This window comes from Phocoena sinus, chromosome 1 (genome assembly GCF_008692025.1).
Source record: "Phocoena sinus isolate mPhoSin1 chromosome 1, mPhoSin1.pri, whole genome shotgun sequence".
Lineage (NCBI taxonomy): Eukaryota > Metazoa > Chordata > Mammalia > Artiodactyla > Phocoenidae > Phocoena > Phocoena sinus.
Window position 1 is genome coordinate 58,924,703 of NC_045763.1, and position 25,002 is coordinate 58,949,704.

Here is a 25,002-nt window from a genome sequence, read left to right on the forward strand (position 1 = left end):
TGCCTTTTGGAAAATCCCCAATTGATTGTATTCAAATGATTCCCCATTAAACTTTTCATACTTTTCCTGAAGAAGTTCTTACCTAGAAAATGGGGTGGGAGGTGGAAAAGAGAAGGATCAGCCGCGTTCCAGTCAACTTGGGTGCTGTCTCTGGGATGTTCCTCACGTGGCCACAAGGCTTTTGAACAAGAAAACCAGTCCCTCAGAACCAAGACCTTTCCCGGGTGACTGGACAGGCCAGGCTCTTCAAGTTCTATTGAAAGCAGGGCTGAGGCGACCAGCACGTCCACGGACACTATAGGGTTACCGCAATGGCACCGAAACCAGGGTTCCCTGACTCAAATGCTCTCTCCTCAGACCCTTCCCCAGTCACCAGGCCAGTCTAATCTTCCCCCACTTCCATTTTTAGTCCTCTGTTCAAGAACCTACAGGAGGTCCCTCTCACCTTCTGCCTCAGTCTGCCCTCCTCTGGTGCTTTCCAGTGCTGTCTGCATGAGGCCACTTGAGCTAACCAGCTTGAACTAACCAACCAATCTCTTCCTTACTCTACTTTGGGGACCTCCCCTGCCATCTTCTTCCTCTCTTCACACATGCCTCTCAGTCATGCTGGTGCCCCAGCCCGGAATGCCCTCTGTCCACTAAAGTCCCGTCAGGCCCTGCTGACGCCATTTCCTCTAAGGCGTCTCCCCTACCCCACCAATCCGACTGACTTCCAATCACCTGCGTATACGTTAAGCTCTGCTGCGGAAAGGAACAGACTCCCTCCGGTGACCTCACATATTAGAGGTTTACTGTAAAGATATACAAACAATAAGGACCATGGTGACAGGCCTCCCTGAGACCAAAAAAGAAAAAAAGCAGTTCAAGAATTGAGAGGACCCAGGGCAGCTTTGGGGACTGAATTCCCTGGTCTCCCATTGACGGCAGCAATTTTGGGATCCCCCAGACTGATGACTCAGCCTTTTTTTCCTCTGCTTGGATTGATCCTGCCATGCCCCTTAGGTCTCCCCTCTGCTTCTGCTTCCTCATAGTTTCTGCTGACTCAGAGCTTGTGATGCGGCTTCTGTGACTATCTTCCCAGCCCACAGGTTAGAGCACCAACTGCCAACTCTCCCAGTCCTATGTGTCTTTCACTCACAAATTCTTATAAAGAACCCAATTGGGCACATGGTGCCTTTAAACTGGGCTGAGATTTTCACAGCAGACCAGAATGCTTGTTAGACTGGCTGCCGTACAATCAGGGCCTCTTCCTGACCCAATCATCTGAGGCTAATAAGGAAGAAGGGCTGGGGGAGAAAAAGTCATACTAGTTAGAAACATGGCCACCCATCTTTAACTAATAGTCTGGGCTGCTTCCCTCAGCCAAAACTGGAATTTTTAGAAGGAGCTGTAGGCATGGCAGACACATTTATTAGTCTCTTGGGTGAACTGCTTTTCTTCACATCTCTAATGTACTTATATTATTAACATGCATTCCAGGCATGGTATGGATGACAGAGCACCGTATACTAGTCTTTAATCATTTCATGCCTATGTGAAGTGATTTTGTACCTAGTTAGATCATGCCAGAAAACCCAGAACCACAGTGATATTCGTGGATAAATTTCATTGTAGGAGGGATTTAAGTTTTCACTGATGTATGCCAGCGACTAGAACTGTTCTAATTCAGCAGCTCTCGAAACTGTTGGTTTCAGGATCCCTTACAGTCTTCAAACTGAGGATCACAAAGGGCTTTTGAGTGAGCCGCAACTACTAAGCCTGTGTGCCACAACTACTGAGCCTGTGCACCACAACTACTGAAGCCCGCGTGCCTAGAGCCTGTGCTCTGCAACAATAGAAGCCACCGCAATGAGAAGCCCGGCGCACCGCAATGAAGAGTAGCCCCTGCTCACCACAACTAGAGAAATGCCGCACACAGCAACGAAGACCCAAACCCAACGCAGCCAAAAATAAAAATAAAAAACCAAAGGGCTTTTGTTTATTTGTCTTACTCTATCGATACACACACACACACACACACACACACTACTGGAAATTAAAACGGAAATTTTGAAAATATTTATTAATGGACTAAAATATAACAATGATAAATCCATTAGATCCTAACAAAAACAGTACTTTATGAAAAACAACTATGTTTTCCAAAATAAAAGAAGATATAGTGAGAAGTGTAGAGCTGTTTTACCTTTTTGTAAACCTCTTTAATGTCATGTCTGTGCAAATCTAATAGAAGACAGCTGGATTCTCATTTCTGCCTTTAAGCCCAATCTGTTGTGATATGTTGTATTGGTTTGTAGTATATGAAGAAAGTCTGCCTCACATGGATATAGATGGAGAGCCTTTTCAGGTAATGGTGGATGTTTTTGACTACACCAAGACTTACACAAGTGATGATTTCTTAAAGGTTAGCCGAAACCCTTTCAATGAACTTTTCATGTTCTGCTGTATTAAAATTGCTTAGTCCATCTTGCATTTGAATAGACCTTTATACAGGGCTTGTAACATCACACACTGGACTTTGAAAAACATCAGTTTACTGAGTTATGCAGGTTTTCCATATCTTGACACATTTCATCACACAATACCAAGAAAAAATACTCGTTAACATTACCACAGATCTCATTCGGGAAGTCGTTAAGTATACTTTCTTAAAAGTATGTTTGAGAAGTTGTCGAGCTCATGGGGGCAGACACAAGTTTTCCAAAAATCCTAAATTTTTCTTGAAGCTAGAATTTTATCACTGGCAACAAACACTGCCAGTCATTTTTCTTGAAGTGACAAGCTGACTTTGTTCTTTTTTGAGAAAACATCTGCCAAATATTCAAGTCTAGATAGCCATAGTTTGTCAGACATTCCTTCAAACAGGCGGCTAGTTCAGCTTGTAACTCAAATAATTGCACAAGTGTTTCTTCTTGAGACAATCATCACACTTTAGTTTTAGCAGAAGAGCTTTATTTTCCCATTCTGTGTCACACAGAATCTTAAAAAGATATGCATTCAAGTGTTGAGACTTAATAAACATAATAATTTGTATTGCTTCGAGGACATTCTCAGTGAAAATGGCATTTTGTTTTGTTTCTTTATTGTGGGTGTGTAGTGGTGAGGAATATGGGTTCTAATACAGTCTGGTGCCACTGTCTTGATTAATAATTAGGCACAAGGAGTCTTAGCCTCCACTGCTTTTGCAGCATTATTTCAAAAGTCAATACAATTAAAAAGTCAAATATCATCTTAATACTATAAAAAGAAATCTGACCCTTGTGGACTCCCTGAAAGATTCTTGAGCCCCTCAGGGTCTATGGACCACCTTGGAAAACACCATTCTAAAAAGTGTTTGATAAATATTCTTGAATCCATCAATGAATCAATAAAACTTCATATTAAGCAGGGAGGTTCTAGAAAGGTTTACTGGATAAGATAGCTTTTCAGTTGGGCAATCAAGACCACATAGGAGGTTTAAAGGTTGGGAGGAGTACAAGCAAGATTCAGAGCTAGAAATGTGCAGGGAACCTTCCTGGAACAGAAGCAGAAGAAAATACAACTTCAGATGACCAGCACCTCCCATGTAGCAAAGCATGTTCACGCCCGTCATGTCTGTCAACTCCCACAACAGCCCAGTGAGATTAAGTGTCATCATCGTCCTTGTTCAGATGAGGAAACTGAGGTCAGTCTGGAAGCTCTCTGAAGGCAGAAACCATGTATGTTTTCTTCACTAATAATACTCAAAACCCACACAGTGACCAGCACATCAAGGCACACAATACATATTCACTGAATAAACAAACAAATGAGCTCAGGGAAATGAGCTGTCTGCTGTGATCCTGTCTGCTCAGGATCACACATGTGGAAAGTGGTGGCTCCAGGACTGAACCCAGGTCTTCCGGCACCAAACTCCACGTTGTTCTCGCCATAACCCTGATGCCTTTAAAGTGATAAAAACCAGTGCCATGCCGCTGTGGGGAGCTTGGATGTCAGCACTAGTGGTTATGAACTGAGGGATTTTTAGTAAAGGATTTACATGATCACATTGTGCTGTAGAGGATCAACCCAGCGGGATCTGGGAAGGCTTGGAGTGGAGAGGGACAGGAGAGACACATTCGGATTCTTTCAGTGGTCTATGTGAAAAGCATGACCTAATTCTGACACTTAACTGTGTGAATTTGGAAAGTTACTCTTCCTGTTTGATCCTTACCTTCCTTATCTGCAGAATGGAATAATATTGGGTTGGCCAAAAAGTTCGTTCGGTTTTTTCCATGACATGTTCCAAATGAACTTTTTGGCCAACCCAATAATAATATATAACTTCATAGAGTGATCTTGAGTGTTAAATGAAAAAGAAGCACACAAAGCAACACCACAGTTCTTGGCCCCATATTAGCTACAAAAAAAAAAAAAAAAGAAGGAAGGGTGAGAGGGAGGGAGGGTGGGTGCAGGAAAAGAAGGAAGTAGGGGAAAAGGCGGGTGGGGGGAGGAAAGGAAGGGGAAGAAAAAACAGGAGGAGAAGGAAATATCTGTTGAATGCCCAAGTGAACGTGGGCAGTGCCAGAGGGAGAGAGAATCTATTAAGCCCTGCTTGTGGTTTCTTAGACAATAATAAGAGAGAATAAGAAAGAAGATCATTCTAGGGTTTCAAGCCTGGGGGACCATAAGAATGAGCTGACAGGCACGTACCACAGGGCATCCAAGTGGAGGTGCGAAGGAGGCTGGCTCTGTGGACGCGAAGGGTCAGACTTCCAACAAAGATGCAGACAGTCAGGGAAGGGCAGAGTAAGGATCGATTAATGTCTATGGGACATGCGGCTCGGTAAATCAGGGCAAACGGGAAAAAAGGAGAGACACAAAAAGGAAGCACCTGCTTTAAACCACACATCAGCTCCCAACCCTTGTCTGCAAGGCACATTTAGGCTCTCCCGTCTCCAGCCCGCCACTCCCGCTCCGTCAAACCTGACTTTTGACGCGTTCACAACACCAGACTTCTCATACACTGTTCTCACTGTCTGAAGGCATTCACTGCTCTTCCCCAGAAGCATAGTTTTCTCGAAGAGCGGTACTTGTGATTTTTAAGGTCATATGTTAATGTTACGGCAAAACAAAACAATTATGGAGAGCAGGGTTCACAGTGGTACCTTTGAAGCTCTGGTTCCCTCATCACCCTCTGGGTTAGTCCTGCCTCTTTCCGCCCTGCTGCTGTGTCCCTCTGAGCCCCACCACACACTTGCCTCTCTTGGCTCGTTTCCTAGGTTTGCTGGACTTTGTTCCTTCTGCCTACCACTCTTTTGCTGTAGTAGAAAAGGTGTGTCTCTTCCCCAAGATGTGACCCTGTCCTGGAAGTCTCAGATGCTCAGTCCCACTCAGTTGGCTGAGTGGGCCAGGAAAACAGAGAAGGTCCCATTAGAGGAGGCGCAGGCAGAGGACGGGATACCACAGGCCAGAGGTGTGGGGAGAGACCAAGGATGGCAGGTCCAGAGGAAGCTAGTGGGTTTCACAAGTAGAAGACTATCAGGGATCTAAAGCACGCACTCTCATCGGAAGGGGTAGTGCTCACTCCCCCTCCCCAATGTGGGTGCAAACTGGCTCCTGGGGGGGAGTAAAAAATTCTTAATACGACGATGGTTTGTGGCCCTCTAAAGCTCAACCCTACATAATAAATGTGTGTTCCTTAATATTTAATTTAATTTAAACCAATGAACTTAAACTTATTTTACTCTTTCTCCTATGGGGTGATAATGAAAAAAGGTTGGGAAGCACTGATCTAGAAGGTGATTCAGTGAAAGGGGTGAGAGGAGAGCACCCTGTAAGGGCTGAAGGCAGAAGGGAACGGTGGAGGAAACTGCAGTGATAATGCCCTTTTGCTCCTTCCCTTCGTGGGTAAGCCTCTTGATCTATAACCACAGAGTACTTAAACACGTCAGGCCCTGCAGGAAGTACTGTTCCTGTAGTGTTTCACTTTTATCTTCACAACAGCCTTCTGAAGTTATGTTCCTTTTTTAAAGATGCTTAGAGAATGCAGGTAGCTTATTCAAGGACCCATGAGTGGTCAGTGGTAAACGATGCAAGTTTAGTCCTTAGCCCAGGTTGGACACATCGTAACTATGAGCAGAGCTGGCAGGACTGGACACATCTGTGCGGAGAGGGGAAGAAGTGTCTGCTACATGGTGAGTGTACCAAAAAAAATGTTATTTGAATTAGACAGTGAAGAAGCGAAAACGCAATTGGGAGAGGAGACAACTGATGGGGAAGGAATCCAGGCGACTGGACGTGACAGCCTCCAGCAGCAGAGCGGGGCGGGAGGAAGGAAGTGCAGAAAGCGGGTTCAGGGCTGGGGGAGGTGATGGGGCAGGGCCTGGGGGACAGAAGGAGTGGACAAATCCTGTCCTCACTGGGGCCGGCAGCTGAGGGCAGACTGCACAAGTCCCTGGCGGAATCAATTCACGCCACTGCATTACTCTGCAGCAATCTTCTCGAATGAGAATCTGTTCATATTATGTCTCCCTCCTCTTTCCCCAAGGCCCAGATTTAGAAAAGGTAACCAGACACCTTGCTTTGGTGAAATAATTCCCAGTCTTTTCTAGATGACTTCTTGCCATCAGAAACAAGAAACAAAACAACTTCCCAGGCCCTTAGTAATAGTAGCTGTCGTTCCAGGGTCCATTGTGTGAGAAAATGCTCGCTCCACGTTAACTGCGTCCAGCTGAGACACTTAATATGACTTCACGGTGCCTTTATCACAAAAATGCATGTGTACAACAGACATCCAATATGTGAGACATTCAGTCTGCAGGCCATGCAGACTGGATCTGCAAACCCCATCCCCATCTTGGACCACAGGTTGGGAACAAGTGGTCTACAAGAAAGGCACGTGACATCCTAGATGGGGAAGGGGTCTGGCATTACCCAGACCTCCGTTCAAATTCCAGCTCTCTGATGCCCAGCAATTTGATGATGGGTAAGTTACTGAAACTTCAGTTTGCAATGCCTTGGTTTTCACCTTTGTAAAATGGGGATAGTCATATAAGGTTCTTAGCTTCACATGGGACTGAATTTATCACATGTAACACAGTACCTGACACAGAAAAGGTAGTTATTATGATTACGTCAGTTCTCTACAATCAATCAGTGGTTCAGTTTTCAAAGTGTGGTCCCTGGACCAGCAGCATCAGCATCGACTGGCAACTGGTTAGAAACGCAATTTTCAATGCAGACGCACTGACTCACAGTACTACGTGTTTTAACAAGTCCTCCAGGTGACTCTGGTGCTAAAATTTGAGAAACACTGCTCTACAGTACTGGTTTTCAACTTAAAAAAAAATAAGCCGAGGAATCCCTTCTACAAAAGGTTCTTCAGCAGGTTGATTTGTGAAATATGAATATTTTTTAAAATTTATTTTTATGTATTAATTTTGTATTAATTTTTGACTACATTGGGTCTTCGTTGCTGCGTGTGGGTTTTCTCTAGTTGTGGCGAGCGGGGGCTACTCTTCATTGCGGTGTGTGGGCTTCTCATTGTGGTGGCTTCTGTGGTGGCTCACTGTGGTGTTGTGAAGCACGGGCTCTAGGCATGCGGGCTTCAGTAGCTGTGGCACACGGGCCCCGTAGTTGTGGCTCACGGGCTCTAGAGCACAGGCTCAGTAGTTGTGGCACACGGGCTTAGCTGCTCCGTGGCATGTGGGATCTTCCCAGACCGGGGCTCAAACCCGTGTCCCCTGCATTGGCAGGCGGATTCTTAATCACTGTGCCACCAGGGAAACCCCAAATATGAATATTTGAGACAGCTCTGAAGGTTCTGGGTAGGGAGAGCTCCGACAAGTACCCTCAGATCCTGCCTCATTCCCCGCAGCCATCCCAAGGGACCTCAGGGGCAGGAAACAGGGGTCTCTGGCTTAGTTACAGACGCTACAATTTTGGGTGGCACCACTGAAAGAATTAAAAGACTCAACACGACACTAAACCATTCAACCATAATCACAAGGCGCACCCAGCTGCAGTAAAATAATGCTTCCTGGGGTTTCCACGGCATCTGCAGCTAAGCCACTTCGCCCTGGGTCACCCTCCCAGAGTCACCCTCCAACACCGACTGCATTGCTGGCCCTACCCGGCTGTCTCACGTGCTTGGGGGCAAACTTCCCACGATTGCCAACCTAGCCGTCTTTCTTTGGCCCCAGCTTCATGTTTCACTGCCTGCTACTCAGAGCAAGTTTTACTCTACTCACAGCAGGCTAGAAGACCTACTTATTCTGTGGTAGCAAAAGTGCATTTTATGCCTTGCTCAAAATTTGGTGGCACACTTCTGAAGAGACTCGAGGCCCACCAGTGAGCTGTGGGCGTGCCAGTGGCGAATCACCACCTGGGAACAAGGTTTGAGAACCACTGATGGAGAGGCTATCACTAAGGAGCCCTGAGAGGGTTTTATCTGTTTACTGACGATTATATTCCACACGGGGCTTATGTAGACTGCCGTGAGAAAAGGAGCACAAGGAAGAGAAGCCGAGAGGGGAGCCACAGTTCCCAAGAGAGGGGATCCACTTTGTTTTCTCAGATGAAACAGCTGACTATGCAGAGATAGACGAGGGAATGCCACGTTAAGCAAGATTATTAGGAAAAACTAGCACCCACTGATCAAATCAGTCATCTGTCATCAGGACAATGTCTCCCAGCTTGTATTTCATAGGGGTTGCATGGTATTTGTCTCCACTCTGGCCATGAGGATCACCTCGACACAGTAAGTTCATCACCTGCGGCACCTTAGAGAAAAGAAAACCCACCCACGACTTGTGTCAAAGCCAAAAATATTTCCAGACACCAAAGACCATTTTTAAAAGAAAGCTTTCAAAGGGATTTCTTCTCACTGATTTCCTACTCTAAGACTCTCCCGATATTACTGAGATGAGGGAGCAGCTAACTTCAGGTGACAGATGAGGAAACTGAGGCAGAGGTAGGCTAAGCACCCTTCCAAAGCTCACACTGCTGATCAGTGGAGAGCCATGTCTGCACACAATGAGACTTTGGAGGGAGATACAATCCAACCCACTACTTCATAGAGGGGGTGGCTGGCGAAGGCTGACTCTCCAGGGTTGGCACAAGACCAAGTGTACCTGAGCCACCGGAAAGGTGAGCCTCTCGCCCTGTGAGAATAAGGTAGGAGGTGAGGACAGGCCTTTTTCTCCTTCTCAATGTCTCCAAAGCTGGACTGTCCGAAATGGTTGTCACTAGCCATATGCAGCTATGAACATTTGAATTTTAATTAATTAAAATTAAATAAAGCAAAAAAAAAAATACAACTCGGTTTCACTAGTTACATTTCAAGTGCTCAGGGGCCACTTGCGGCCAGTGGTTACCATCCTGGACAGACTGAACATTTCCATCCTGCAGAAAGTCCTACTGCACAGAGCTGCTCTAAAGACACACTTATGACAGGTGTGTAGTTGGGTAGACCAGGCAGCTGGACCTGGAGCCAAGAGTCCCGGGGGGTGCCACCAATTAGTTCTACAAACTCAGGCCAATCTCTGGCCCTCAATTTCCTCATTTGTAAAAAGCAGGAGTTGGGCTCCACAATCACCATGGCCCATTTCCACTGTAACCTTCCTTAATTCTGTACCGAAAACTCCCGATGGTAGGTTCCTAACTCTCCCCACTCTTCTTTCCTAGGACCTCCTGGCTGACCCTTTATCAAATTAGAGCAAGAGAACAATGGACCTGGACTTAATTGTGTCTTGTAGAAGCACAGTCACTGAATGAGAATTAAATAACATCCTTCTAATTACTTCAAGGGTTAACAGGAGAAATGGCCACAAGAACAGTCTCTCCAAATGTTCCCCAGGAATAACTGCTGAAGATACTCAGGAATCTATCTCCAGTGTTCCTCACGTGAGGACCTACATGACAAATCTGTTGGCGTTTAGGGCCAGAAAAAAGCGTATTTCTCCAGAAAACATTTCATTTCACCACAGAATGAAAACTGCATTGTTCACTCTGACTTGGGGGGAGCTGGTGGCGAGGTACTGGTTTCTCAGAGGAACAGATGACTGGGGCCCTTCCGCCCAGCACCTGCATCAATGACGTCTCTTGCACAGAGGTCCTGACAGCTTCCGGCTGTCGCTCTGCCCCACTGACTGTACAGTTTCAACAGAGATCGCATCTAACACTTTTTGAAAGTACAGCTGGAATTACAACACGTTTAAAAAATAAATAGCTTAATGATCTTCCCACTATACTATATTGTAGAAATACAAATTTGGAGTACTGTGAGAATTAAAAACATGGACTTCAAATCATCGGGCGGAACAGAATTACCTATTCTGGCAGGATTCTCAAAAGGCTGGCTGGGAAGAACTTTAACATCCCCCTCCCTACCACTGTCTCCATCAGACCTTCCAATTAGATTAAACTCCAATTAATTAAAAGAACAATGGCAAACATTTATTGGGCGTCTAGTTTACTCAGTGTCAGGCACAGTTCTATGCACTTTATATATTATTCACTTACTTACGCCTCACAATAACCCCAAGAAGAAGGTGCAATAACCTCTCCACCTTCCAGGAGAGGAAACTGAGGCACTGAAAGGTGAAGTTAACTTGTTTAAGGTCACACAGTAGCAAGTGGCAGAACTGGGATTAGTCTCTGCCAGCCAGGCTCCCCCTCTCTGCCACTGCAGGAACCCTTTTTTCAATATGGACAGAAAACACTGTCTCACTTTATAAAGTATAAATTTTAAAATATCTTTAGAAAACATTAGAAAAACATGCAAAGTAAAAAAAAAAAAAAAATCGTTCTTGTTTAGCAAACACAACTTCCAGATTTGTCCCCTCATACCCCTTGTAGCCTGCCAGCCCTGAGCCTTTCCTGTTTAGAAATTCTGGAGAACGCCAACACTTTAATTCTGTCAATTTTCCAACATTTACTCTAAACTTCCTCAACATTGTTTTCTGGTGAAATAACCAAAACGCACGCATTCAATGCAACCGTCAACCAAAACCCTATTAACAATCAGCAAAGCTGTTCCTACCTATTACAGCGCCATATTTAACAAGGGCAAGTCACAGATAATAAGAAGACAATTGAGCTGAGAACTGATAATTCCAGTCTTTGCAGCTGTCATGAGTCAGTTTAAAAACAAATTCACATGAGTGATTGCTGGGCTCTTTATAAACATGGTACCTGCCAGGAAGCAGTTCCACTTTCTCTTCTCTGGACTTTCTGTCCTCCCATAGATGCTGACTCTGTTAAGCCTCAGGTTTTACAATGCTTTTATGCACTTCTACATTTTATATGCTTCTCAGGACAATCTTCTGTGGACGATAAAAGAAAAGTCTCTGAAAGATACTAGAAAATTAACACTTAAGGAGTTAAGTGCGTTTTTTGTTGTTGTTGCTTTTTTTTTTTTTTTTTTTTTTTTTAGTACCAGAGATCAGCATGGTATAGTCTAACACAAACAGGTTTGAATTTTGGCTTTGTTCCTCATGAGCTGTGCAGCCTTGGACAAATTACTGAACCTCTCTGAGTTGTAGTTTCCTCTTCCGTAAAGTGAACTAATTATACTTCCTTTATAAGGTTGTAACACTTGGTCAAAAGCAGGCACACAAGAACGTTACTTCCCTCTCCTTCTCATCGTCAAAGCTGTAAAAAGTGAAGTTAGTTTCAAAACCAAGTAGCACTCCTGAGATTCCATTTTTCATTTTAATTTGGCACGTGACCATAAAAGTTCCCGAGGGACTCTCACTTTCAGATGCTTCTGGAAAGCATTACCATACGGAAGGCTTCTAGCTCTCAAGGGGGAATGGGGAAATCTATGGGGAATGGACATTGAATCCAAAAAAACCTCTCTCTCAAAATGAAATTGTATTTGTATCCAGCAAAACAAACCCACAAATCATTTCTGTGAATGTGAATTTTACAGGTCACCTTCCCTCACAATTTTTCCTTTACTCAATCCCTGATAAAAAATAAAATATGCTACTGGACATAAAACAGAATGAACATTGATCATTAAAGCCATTTCTAGTCAAAAGTCAAGAGCCTGCAATATGCTCCTCAAAAACACTAAACTGTTCCTAGGCTCCACGTGACGAACCTGGCCATGAGTAACACATGTTGAACATGACTCGTGAGTAACATGAGTTGAACGGATTCCCTTTCTCCAGAAAACTATCCACGGGGTGGTGTGATTTGCCAGAGAGAGAGGCCTGGACCGAGAGCCCTCTCGCACCCAGAGTTGCCGTGCTCTTCCACTGTGGGTGACTGTGTCCAAATGGGAATGGTGACACTGTCCCTTCAAAGATGCTCCTTTTTGTTTTCACCTAACAGGACACACCGAAAATTTGTTCATAAGTGGGAAGAGCTGGATTAGACAGCTCAAGGGTACAGCTCAGCGTGTTTCAAGGAAGGGGCTCTGCGAGCTGATGCGGAGAGAGGATTTAACGCCAAGGCTGCTCCCAGATCCCATAATTAGATGAGGAAATGAGCCAGAGGCCGTAAGACTCACTGACGGCCAAGTCACGGCTTCTCCTCACGTCAATCATCCGCACTGCAGAGAACCAGCCTTACCTTGGGCATCAAGAAGGCCACCCTCGGGGCACCCCTCCCAACCCTTCACTGTGCACTTGGGGCCACCTGGGAGCTTTACAGGAATGGTCACCCTTGGGTCCCACGCCCGCGGGGCTGACTTCACAGGTCTGGGTGCAGCCAGGGCTCTCTGATTGTTAAAAATCACTCTCCAGCTGATCCCAATATGCACACAAGTCTGCAAACCATGACCCTGGGCTCTTCTGCTTTCCAGGCTACCTGAGCCACTAGATCCTATTCCCTTTGCGAATTCTTTTCTTTTTTTCCTAATGAAAGAATTAAAAAAAAAATGCACGAAGTCATAAATTTTAAACTTTTCTCAAGAAAGTTTGAGGTCAGAGTCCTCGTTGTGAATTCACCACCCTGCCCTGCCTCCATTAATAAAGACTACAACCCAATCGAAGTGATTAGAGCACAGAAGATATTCCTCAGCAGAGTGTAAAGGGTGACCCTTTCATAGAGGGTGTGAAGGGAGATGCGTCAAGATGTTTCTGGAGGGAAAAAGAAGTCTAAGAAAGCTTCACTGCCTTTGGATATCCTTCCAAGAGTTTTCCCAACTCTCCAACCTCTTGACTTCACTGGGCTCCTCCTCCTTGACTCATCCCTGTAGCCTTGTTACAAATCACTCACTCTTAGACAAGGCCCTCCCTCTCTCCTCCATTCTCCAGCAGCCTCCTGCCTGCCACAGGCTGCCTCTGTCCCCCACCTCCACCCCAGGTTTCCAGGTGGACGCTCACTGCCAACGCTGTGACCCATAAATACCATTGGGGCAGCAGTGAGCGAGATGGGTGTGGAGAGAGGGTGTGTCTAGAGGTCTCTCCAGGCCTGGTTCCTGCCTACTCAGCCATCCTGATACAGGTGGGACCAGGTGATAGGAGCTTCTGAGTCTGGCCAGCAGCCAGACATACCCCCAGCTCACAGGGTGGACTTGACAAGGCAGCACAAAACAGGAAAACAAGAGACGTAAGGTTCTAATCTCACCTCTGCCCTTCACTAGCTCCCTGACCTTAGGCAAGTAACAGAAACTTTAGAAAGAGTCTCAGTTTCCCCATCTGCAAAGTAGAAACTAATGTTTGCCCAGTGTTTTAGTCCATTCAGGCTGCTATAACAAAAATGCCATACACTGGGTGTCTTAAACAACAAACACTTATTTCTTACAGTTCTGGAGGCTGAAAGTCCAAGATCAAGTTTCCAGTAGATTCAGTGTCTGGTGAGAGCCCACTTCCAGGTTCACAGATGGCCATCCTCTCACTGTGTCCCCGTATGGCGGAAGGGGCAAGGCAGCTCCCTGGGGCTTCTTCTGTAAGTGCAGTAACCCTATTCATGAAAGCTCCACACTCATGACCTAATTACCACCCAAAGGCCCGTCCTCCTAATATCCTCATACTGTGGGGATTAGGATTTCAACCTACGAATTTTGGGAGGACATAAACATTCAGTCCATAACAACCAGACTCTTCACAAAGCTTTTTGACAAGAAGTGCTCAAATTTAAATACAATATAAATTCTCTAAATATTCATTGAGTCTTCTATGAGTTGAACGTTGTCTGCCACTGGCAATAGACAGAGGAAAAAATGTCACTGGCTTCAAGAGGTACAGTACATTCTGGAGGGGAGGCAGAGACATGCAGGTAAAACTACACAATTCAATGTAATAATCAGTGTGCTGGTTGAAAAGCCTGCCATGGGAAACCCAGACAAGGGAAAATTTAAATATGTCCCCGAGACAGGGGTAGGAAGGGTAGGGAAATAAAGGTAACTGCAAGAGTGATAACATCTAACATTTATGGAGCTGTATATGTCAGGCTCGGTTCTAAACACATTATGTACATAATAATTTCAGGCGAGCCTCAAAACAGTCTTGTGAGGTAGACTGGTATTGCTATCCCCATTTTACAGATGAGGAATCTGAAGTTCAGAGAGTGCTATGGTTTGAATGTGTCTCCTCAAAATTCAAGTTGAAATCCTAAACCCAATGTAATAGTATTTGGGGGTGGGGCCTTCGAAGGTGATTAGGTCATGAGGGTGAAGTCTTCATAAATGGGATTGGTGCCCTTATAAGAGAGACCCCATACAAGTGATATAATATTCTCTAGTTCCATCCATTTTGCTGCAAATGGCAATATTTTATTCTTTTTTATGGCTGAGTAATACTCCTGTGTGTGTACATTACACCTTCTTAAGCCAATCATCACAATACTGTAAATCTATACTTCAGTAAAAATTAAATAGACCCCACACAGTGAGAATACTGCTGTCTATGAACCCAGAAGTAGGCTCTCATCAGACACTGAACTTGCAGGTGTCTTGATCTTGGACTTTCCAGCCTCCAGAACTCTGAGAAATAAATTTCCATCATTTATAAGCCACTCAGTCTATGGTATTTTGTTATAGCAGCCTGACAGACGGAGAGTCAGTCATTCAAAGTCACATGGCTAGTGAGCGGTAGATCTGGGCTTTGGGCCTGGGCTTGACCTCAGGACCTGGATCTTCAGTTTTTGATGACACTTCCTCCATTGTACCTGTGAAACCATATCCCAGCTCCCAAGTCATTGCCCAGCCAAGGGAAAGTCAGACACACCTTCCTCTGTACTTCACACGTCTTTATTCACACAGCTCTCTAACCCTCCCATCCTATTATCATTGTTTTTGTGTCTGTTCACACGTGTCCCGCACCCCCATTAGTTTGGTGGTCCTTAAGGGCAAGAGCAGAATGCATCAAGTGCCTCGTAAACAGTTGGTATTTAATAAATGTTTTCTTAATGGGTGAAAGAAAGAACAAAAGTATTCTAGGTTTCAAAACACAGGCAAAAACTCACTGGGTAGCTGGAGGGAAACGTCCTCAAAGTAGAGGCAGTATCTTACTCACTCTTATATCCGCAGAACCTAGCACTTATAGGTGCTGCATAAATGTGTAATAAACTCTGGGCAGAGGAAACAGCATGAAGAAATCCAGAGAGATTTAAGGCTACACAGTGAATATGGGTAACCTGGCCAGGATGAATCAACGAGCTGGGATGTGTGGGAACAGGGAAGTGCTTTTCAAACTATCCTTGGTGAAAGATCAGCTTTTCGGTTTTATTTCTAATTCACCATGGACCAATACTTTTATAAGATGCAATAAAAAGAACTGATAGAAAAATGAAATATAAAATGCAAGCCAAATTTTTCATTAGATTCAAGAGATGTAAAACTTGCTATGAAAATGTCTAAATGTGTTCTCTCCATGTGGGTACTTACCTAGCATCTGACCATTAGCGAAGAGTCTGTCCGCACAGCAAGCTTTGTGCGGCGCTGAGAGGGTGGGAGGATGAGGTGCAGGGCAGTAGGGAAGGTGAGCTACAGTCGTGGTATCAAGGACTGTGGGGGTTAATAATGTTCATGGAGGGCTTTGTGTGTGCAAGGCACTGTCCTAAGTGCTCCACGCATATAACTCATTTAAATTCCACAACCTATCTGTGAGGTTGGTGCTATTATTACACCCATTTTAGAGATGGTGACACTGAGGCACAAGGCAACTAAATAACTCTTCCAAGATTCCAGAGCACGTAAGAAGCACAGGCAGCCTTGAACCTGTACAGTGTGAACCCTTAACCACTAGCCTGTGATGCCTTTGGGGAGCTGCCAGACAGGAAGTGACATATTCAAACCCATGTTTTAGAAAAATCACCCTGGTGGCAGTGTGCAGGGGAAAGGTCAGTTAAGAAGCCACGGCGACAATCTGGTTGAGAGGCAGTGGGGGTAGAGGAGAGCAGACCAGGCACGCGGACTAGTTTGGAAGTGGATGTGGCAGGCTATGGTGGAGGCCAGGGGTATCTGAGCTGTAGGGAGGGGAAGAGGAGGGAGGGGTTTCGGAGGACTCAGGGGTCCAGAGCTTGGCATCCTGGGTGGATGGAGATATCTGCAGACTTAAAGAAGGCAGGAAGAAAAGCAGGCTTTGTGGGCAAGATGATGAGGTTGGTTTTCAAGAATGTCTACCTGAATTTGAAGAGCCTAAGATAATCTGCAGTTGTGTCTTGGGAAAATTCTGCAGACTGCAATCTTAGAGTAGTTTACTGCATTCAGGTAGCTACTATTTTTACTCCAGTTCTGCTAAACCACTCTCCTCCTCTTCTCCCTTCCCCTTTGCCCCAGTTACACTTAAAATAGTTTAAAAAGCAGAAATTCCCCAATGCTAACTCTCCTCCCCTTGAAAGCCACACACAGTACATAGAAGTGTTCTGGTCACCAATTCCAATTTGTGGCGGAGGCTTCCACACTACCAAGCAATTCTTGACACCAGCTGAGTGTCCTACAGTTCAACTCAATTCTGACATATCTACCTGGAGATAGCATCGGATTCCACAGGTTAAGGGCTCAGGGCGGCTCACAGAACTTAGAGAAACATTATACTTACTAGATCACTAGGTTTATTATAAAAGGATATGACTCAGGAAGAGGCAGATGGAAGAGATGCAGAGGGCAAGGTGCAGGGAAAGGGCATGGAGCTTCCATGCCCTCTTGGAGGGGACCACTTTTCCCATAGCTCCACTTGTGCATTAACCGGAAGCTTTCCTAACCCTGTCCTTTTGAGTTTTTATGGAGGCCTCATTACATAGCTACGACTGATTACATCACTGGCCATGGGTGACTGATTCAACCTTCAGCCCCTCTCCCTGCCCTGGAGGTCTGAGGGATGGGACCAAAAGTTCCACCCTTCTAATCACATGGTTGAGTCTCAGGAAAACAGCCCCCATCCTTAGGTGTGGTCCCAAAGTCACCTCAATAACAGATCAAAAGACACCTTTATCGCTCTCACCACTTGGGAAATTCCAAAGGTTTCAGGAGTTTTGTGACAGGAACTGTATACAAAGATCGTATATATATTTCTCATTGTAAACCACAATATTGTTCACAGCTGTATCCTCACAGAGTAGGTAACTGATAAATACCTGTTGCATGGAAAAAGATCATTTTTGTGTTTATTGAAAACTGAAAAAAAGGATGAAGAGAGAGGACCTTACTCCTTGATAAGCTAAACAGTTAATAGCAAAGAAACAACTGAGTACAAGAGAGACACATCTCAGGGCAATGCCTCTTCCCCTGTGTTCCTTTCCCTTCCAGGAGGCCACCGCCTCCAGCCCACACACCTGGTGGACACCAGGACAGGTAATATGGTGCCACAAAGAGCACTGACTGCAGAGCCAGAGCCAGCAGACCTGGATTCAAAGCAAGATGCCACCACCACTTACTACTGCTGAGCTCCTAAGCAGTATTCAACCTCCCTGAACCTGCTTCCCCACCTGTAAGTGGAGCCAGTACTGCCTACTTCAGAGGGCTACTGCAAGGCCTGAGAAGTGTGTAAAGGTCCTAGCACATGTCGGCACACAGATGTCACTCAAGGAGTAACTATCACCATCACTGTCATCAAATGAGCTGCCCACACACTACACTCTCTCAATTAGTGTTTGTCAAGTGCATCTAACTGGGAGAGTAACTTCAACTGAAGTTAAAGGTGATGGGCATTATATGAGCACTGTGTTAATGCCTGAGCACTTACTATTGACACCCTGAATGCTTTACATACATTAGTAGCTCTTTAATCTTTAAACCAAAGATAGTATTTAATCAATTCTAAGGAACATATTCTGTTCACATTTTAACATCCCTGATACTAGGATGACTGCAGTAGTCAGAATGGCACCCCAAAGATGTCCCTACCCTAATCCCTGAAACCTATGAATATGTTATGTTACACAGCAAAAAAGACTTTGCAGATGTAGTTAAGGGAGAGTAGGCTGGAATATCCAGGTTGGTCCAAGCGAAGCAAATGAGCCCTAAAAGCAGAGAACTCTCTCTGGCTGGAAGCAGAAGGATGGAGGAGAGGGGGCGTCAAAGAGATTCCAGGCATGAGAAGGACTCATCATCTGAGATGTAGGGTCCAAGTGCAAGGACCCAGGAGAGGTCTCTAAGAGCTGAGGGTGGCCCACCGCTGACAGCCATCAACGAGGCAAGAACCTCAATCCTACAACTGCAAGGAACTGGATTCTACCAACAACCTGAACGACCCTGCAAATGGATTCTTCCCAGAACCTCCCAATAAGATTTCGGACTTGTAAAACCCAGAGCAGAGAAACCAGCTAAAACCGTGATGACTTTTGATGTCAGAACTGTGAGATAATACATGTGTGTTGCTTTAAGTGGTAAATTTGTGGTAATCTGTTATGGCAGCCACAGAAAACGAATACATTCTTAGGATTAATGGGAGCTACAGTTGGATTGGTAGCAATTTCTTTTTTCTTTCTTAGTGGCTCATAGAATAACGGCACATCTCATAACTGATGGCACCTTAGATTTGTTGAAATATCGTGTCATTACCTTTATTCTGCAAATGGGAAAGCAGAGGCTCTTCGAGGTCAGGTGACTTGCCCAGGTGAATCAGGCTGCAAGCCTGAGCTCTTAAGCCATCATGCACACCGTCAGAGGGTGCACAAGGGCTGGTGCATCCTGCCCAAAGGCCAAGGAATGGCTAACGTGACCCCCAGCCCGGGCCCCTGGCTAACATGGGATCTCTAACATGATTGACCACAAAGACCCAGCCAGGTCGAGAAGGCGGCTACCCTCAGCAGCATTCATTTATCCACTGATGCAGCGCTCCAAGGTGCTAGATACCCTTCTAGGTCCTGGGCTAGAACAACAGACCAAGAGCCTGTTCTTACAGAGCTGAGACTATAGTGCAGGAGCTCAACACTACAGCGACAGGAGCACTGGAAGGAAAACAAAGAATCCAGAGAGCTGAAAACCCAACTTCACAAGGTAATAATCCACACATTTTGGAGCTCAAAAGAGAGCACTGGGGGTGGAAGATCATAGCGTCCTTTCTAGAGATTTCATGGGCCTCTGCTAAATGTGGGAAATCTGAGAAGGAGAATTTGTTGTGGTGCTGGGATTTTCTTGGTTTTGCCTGTTTTGTTTTGGTTTTTTTCTCTTTTTTTTGATGGAGATGGAGGCTAACTTTATACAGGACTGCCTCATTTGAATTTCTAAAAGCAAAAAATAAAAAAATAAGCCACACACAGTCATCTTTTCCCTCAACCAAAATTTCTCTTTCGGTGGATTTCAGTTTTAAAAAGATGAAAATTAATTTTATATTAAAAAAGCATCCCAAGAGCTGACTGAGAGAGCACCTCAAAAAGAAGGGGCTGGGCTTCCCTGGTGGCACAGTGGTTGAGAGTCTGCCTGCCAATGCAGGGGACACGGGTTCGTGCCCCGGTCTGGGAAGATCCCACATGCCGCGGAGCAGCTGGGCCCGTGAGCCATGGCCGCTGGGCCTGTGCGTCCGGAGCCTATGCTCCGCAACGGGAGAGGCCACGACAGTGAGAGGCCCGTGTACCGCAAAAAAAAAAAAAAAAAAAAAAAAAAAGAAAGATGACTCTGTGGAACTCCAATCCTGCACCCTTCGTTGAACCCTGAACTCTGGTCAGTCTCTTTACCTTGTACTTTTACTTCCCTCTTTTCTTTCACCCTGGAAATAAGAGTAGACAGCTCTCTGATGGTTAAATCAAAGGGCGAACAGGAGCCCTATTCAGCAGGTCAGCAGGTACGCACACAAAAAAATGTGGCATGTATGACCTTTCAGGAGATGCATATGAAAGGAAAATTATAGATTTCTTAGAAGATTTTGCAGGAAATGCCATTGGAATTTATATATTCTCAATCTCTCTTGTTTTTGTTTGAGAGGGAGAAATTCTAGACTAGAAGGTCATCTTCATAATGGTTTTGGAGAAGCCGCAGTTTAATGATACCATTAGCCGAAAACTATTTATAAATCAGACATTAGCAACTGGCATAAAACCCTACTTTCCACTTCTCTCGAATTTGCACTGACAATTTGGCAGCCCACTCTACCCTTGGGCCCGAAAGAGCTATCACATTCTTAAGTCTGTATTTTAGAGATTCTGACAGTGGTGTAGGCAAGAGGCTTAGCTTCAGGAGGAAAGGTCACTAAACGCCCACGGGGGGATCGGCAGGCCTGGACTGCCCACAGGAGAAGATGTACAAATAGCCCCAATCCTCTCACTCACTCACAGTTCGAAAAATTTAACCAACCCTCATTACCATTTCTCATCAATGAGATTAGCAAAAATAAAAAGAGCTGACACCCTCCATGCGTTGGGGCTATGGGGAGACAGGCCACCTGATACGCTGCTGAGCAGAGGGCAAAATGAGCCAACCCTTCCCAAGGGGCTGACAGGGCCCTGAGAGTCAGCAGTCGCGCTCCTGGGAATCAATCCTCTAGGTCCACCCGCACAAAAGCAAGATGAAACCTTTATCTGTTGCAGTGCGGTGGGTAATAGCGAAAGACTGGGAACAATTCAAAGGTCCAGGCTTAGGGGACTGGTCGAATAAACCATGCTACATCTACACAATGGAAAACGAGCGTGCTGATAGAGATCTCCAGGACAGACTGCTAATTTTAAAAAGCAAGACACAGAACAGTATATATACCACTTTTTGTGAAAGGGGAAGCATTAAATACACACACACATACACACACACACGCACACACACACGCACACCCTCATTTGCTTGTATTTACAAGTTGCAACCTGTAGAGAATGTGGAAAAGGCTTGGATGGGAGCAAGATTTCTCAGTGTTTACCTTTTTATATGGGGGTAAACCATATAAATACTTTACCAATTTTTTAAAAAAGGAGAGGTTGTATAAACCATTTTTCACAGGAGTGTGAAGAATAGGACAATCCCAGCTTGGAAGAAACAAAGCTGAGGAGGCTTCTGGGAAACCTGGGTTGAGGCAGGTGAATTCTCACGTTGGCATCAGTAAATCAGAGGAACCTGGATCCAGAGCTCAGGAGGCGCGCATGGAGAGGTGGTCTCTGCCCTGTGTGATATCACCTGCTGGGTGTGGGTGTCCCTGAGCCCCTTGACATTTATTACAGCAGAAGTCAGAGAACTGGAGGTGAATGGGAGGCAAAGGCAGAAACATGAGGATTCCCTCCCAGGCAGCATGCCAGGTGCATTTATTTGCTTTCTGGATTTGGACAGTAATGGCTGAAGCATGCTGCTCATCAAATATTTATGTCAAAAAAGAGGGCAAAGCATGTGCTGGAATATTCTGCTTAATTCAACAGATATTCCTGAAAAGTTGAGAATCCTGGAATTTTGTAAAATCAAATCATACCATAAATGCAACAGGTAAGTTTGCTCTCTCAAGAAATTCTGTGAGGGACTTCCCTGGTGGCGCAGTGGTTAAGAATCTGCCTGCCAAGGCAGGGGACGTGGGCTCGATCCCAGGTCCAGGAAGATCCCACATGCCATGGAGCAACTAAGCCCATGTGCCACAACTACTGAGCCTGTGCTCTAGAGCCCGCGAGCCGCAACTACTGAGCCCACGTGCTGCGACTACTGAAGCCCATGTGCCTAGAGCCCGTGCTCCACAACGAGAAGCCCGTGCACCGCAATGAAGAGTAGTCCCTGCTCGCCACAACTAGAGAAAGCCCGCACGCAGCAGCGAAGACCCAACGCAGCCAAAATAAAGATTGAAAGAAGTTCTGTGGGAAATCCTTATTAGGAATTGTTATCTCCTGCTAGTCCTGTTTTGGGAATCTGAGTTTGCCTGAAGAAAGCTGCATTTAACCAGCCTAAATGGGAAAGGCGTTCACGTTTCTGCACCTTTGGGCATTTTTCACAAGGTGTGGCCTCTACATAAAACAGCAGAAGGCCAAGGTCCTAAGTGCAAGCCCAAGGTCCTAAGTGCAAGCCAGCACCTCTATGCACAGAACCACTGTCTTAGCAGTTTGACCCACTAAACATGGCTGATCCTACCTGCTGTGCGGATTGCCCCTCAGGAGGGGAGCCAAGAGGAGGTTAATTCTGAGAGTCTGCTTTCTAAAGGATCAACTTGAAACAGGCATGCAAGCAGCAGCTGGCACTGCAAGGGACACAGACAAACCCCCTTCCTCAGTTGTCAGTGGCTTTAGCAACAAGGCTCCCCACTTCTTACCCTGAACTAGAAAAGTCTTTCTACACAAGAAGCAGCCACTCATAGGTAAATTCCAAAGGCTCCTGCAGCCAGTGTCCTTTGCATCCTGTCCCCAAGAGGAGGGCCCACAGCTGGTCAATAAACACCATGGATCCCTTTGTCCATTCCCAGGAGGCACCACTGCAGGAGCCCCGCAGGTACCAGGCAATGCTGAGCACGTTTGTTGGTGCTGGACTCAGAGTAAACAACGCCAACGACCCCTCAAGTGCTGGGCTTTACCTGCCCCTTAGGAAATGATGAACTAAAGAGGAAGAAGCCTGTCACAGGGAACACGCACCACTGAATGTGCCTTTCCTAGTAGATACCATCAATTTTACTTTTGATTAAAAAGAACACTGGCTTGTCCACTTCACTGGCACACACTACAGAGAATGTGGTTTTATTCCTTCATTCCACTGGCGTTTATTAAGTACCTACTACGTGCCAGACTCAGCCAGCTCATGTCATTTTGAGGGTTACTGGGGCTGAAGGTGCTGGCAGAGGCAGGGCTGCTGCTGCCAGATTGTGCCTTTGTGTGACTTAGGAAAAGGCCACCCCTCCAAGTGCACCCAGCCTTGCCGGCTTGACGGAGTCAGAATGAAGTGCCCCCTCCTCCTGGCAGAGGCAGTTCTAGCCCAGGACACATAGTTTTTGGAGAGATCTGAGCCCCACTTAACTTCCTTGGCCAGCTAGTCTTGTGCAGTGAACGATCTGTACAAGAGTTCAAAGCAGCCCTGTCAAGAAGTCACAATCCAACTCTTCTGCTTCTTGGCCAGACATTCAACCTTCCCCTGGCAACTTGTCTGAGCAGCCAATCATGACCTTACACACCCATATGAAGCTTCACGGTCTAATGTGCAGGTCACGGTCTAACATTGCAAAAGGTTTGGGTAGTTCAGGTACAGGACAGGCACCAAGTCTGCTGGCTTCAACACTTTTCCAATTTGCCTGAGGTTCTGGTTGAATAAACCTGGTGTGATGGTTTCATATCAATAAAGTCCTCACTATGCCTCGATAAAGTCCAAGCAGCTTTTGGGTCCTGATTCCTCTTTCCGTCCTTAGATTTGTTTAGCTCACACCGAGAGCTAAACTGCCATCACTCGTCTCTGAAAAGCAGGCAAATTTTGAGGTCACTGCAAGCTTGGGAATCTTAGTCAAAGGGCTCCAGTGCAGGGGGGCTAAAGGTTTCATGTCCAGTGCTCAGGGACATCTTGGCTGGTAGCATCTGTAGCTAAGTAAAAGCCTGATTATTCTACATGGGTGAAGTTAAGATTCCACCCCCACGGGCTCATGTGGGTTTGCACACGGCCACTGGGGATGAAGGCAATGCTCTCTACGTGGCACGCAAGCGCGGCGATGACCACTGACTCAGAGCCCACCCAGGGAGCATTTGTGATGACAGCAACCCAAGTTAAATGAGAACTTATGCTCCTCTTCTCAGTCAACCAAGGGGATCCTATGTCAGTTACGTGACACTGACTGCAAGAGGAATGGTAGTCTATTCTGTAAGAAAGCAAATGGAATATAAGGCCTCCCAACCCTCTGGCCCCAAAGTCACGTGCTTACAATCAAGGAATGTGAAAAATTACAAAAGACTCTTAGCAACTGATTCACTAAAGCAGACCTAAAAGAAAATCTTCTTTGAGCTACTAATTCTCCAGCAGAGGTGAAAATATCAGAAGTCTTTTAGCAGTCTACAACACTCTGGTTTTTATTATACAGTAGATGATACAGTAATCCTCCAAAATACAGAGCCATTAAGAGAAGACAAAAACCCCCCTTGTCAGGGGATGGCAACCAGACACTCCCACCTAAGCACTTTTACGACACCCAATAAAGCCTGACACAATAAACCAGACATTTAAGTGACTCTAGAAATGATTTTCAAGAGACTGGGCACTAAATGGAATAATCCACCTAGAAGTAACCTTCAGTCAAATCACCTCCCCCCTCTGCCCTGGGTCCAAAGCACTGGGCTAACCACTCTTCCCTTTCTTCCTGAGAGAGAAGTGGGGAGACAGGACCTGTCAGTGGGAGCTGGCTCTAGAGCAGGACTCAGCTGGTGCCCCCATCTCCGCTCAAGGCCCTCTTGGGGAATCCAGGCATGGGAGAGACTGACTCTACAGATCCCTTCAGGCCTGCTGGGTCTCTGAGGCAATTCTGGAAGCTTCGATTCGACTTCTATGGCTGCAGAGGGCAAGGAGCCCAATGAGCCCAATGGCAAGGCACTGGTAATACTCCTCAGGCCGGTCATCTCACCCCCAAAAGGAGCCCTCTCCTCCTGTTTCTCTTGGTTTGAGTTACAGCCTCTAAACGAAACTTCCTCCATAAGGAAGCACTTTTAGCTGGAAGCACCTCCACTGCAGCTCCCTGGCAGAGCTCTTAGTGCACAGTATATGGAGTCAGAACAACTCTGGGTCAC

General features: G+C 45.8%; 1 protein-coding gene across 5 annotated transcripts in view; it reads right to left on the reverse strand.

The window, feature by feature from the left end:
* Window positions 1–25,002, reverse strand: part of GNG12 (G protein subunit gamma 12) — a 124,528-nt gene that overhangs the window by 93,847 nt on the left and 5,679 nt on the right. Inside the window, exon 1 of one of the 5 annotated variants that reach the window (XM_032637963.1) lies at window positions 11,155–16,036. The exons of the other annotated variants lie outside the window; for them this stretch is intronic. The gene's annotated coding sequence lies outside the window, so the exon portion shown is untranslated. Of the gene's footprint in view, window positions 1–11,154; window positions 16,037–25,002 lie in introns of those variants that run through there. 5 annotated transcript variants of the gene reach the window in all.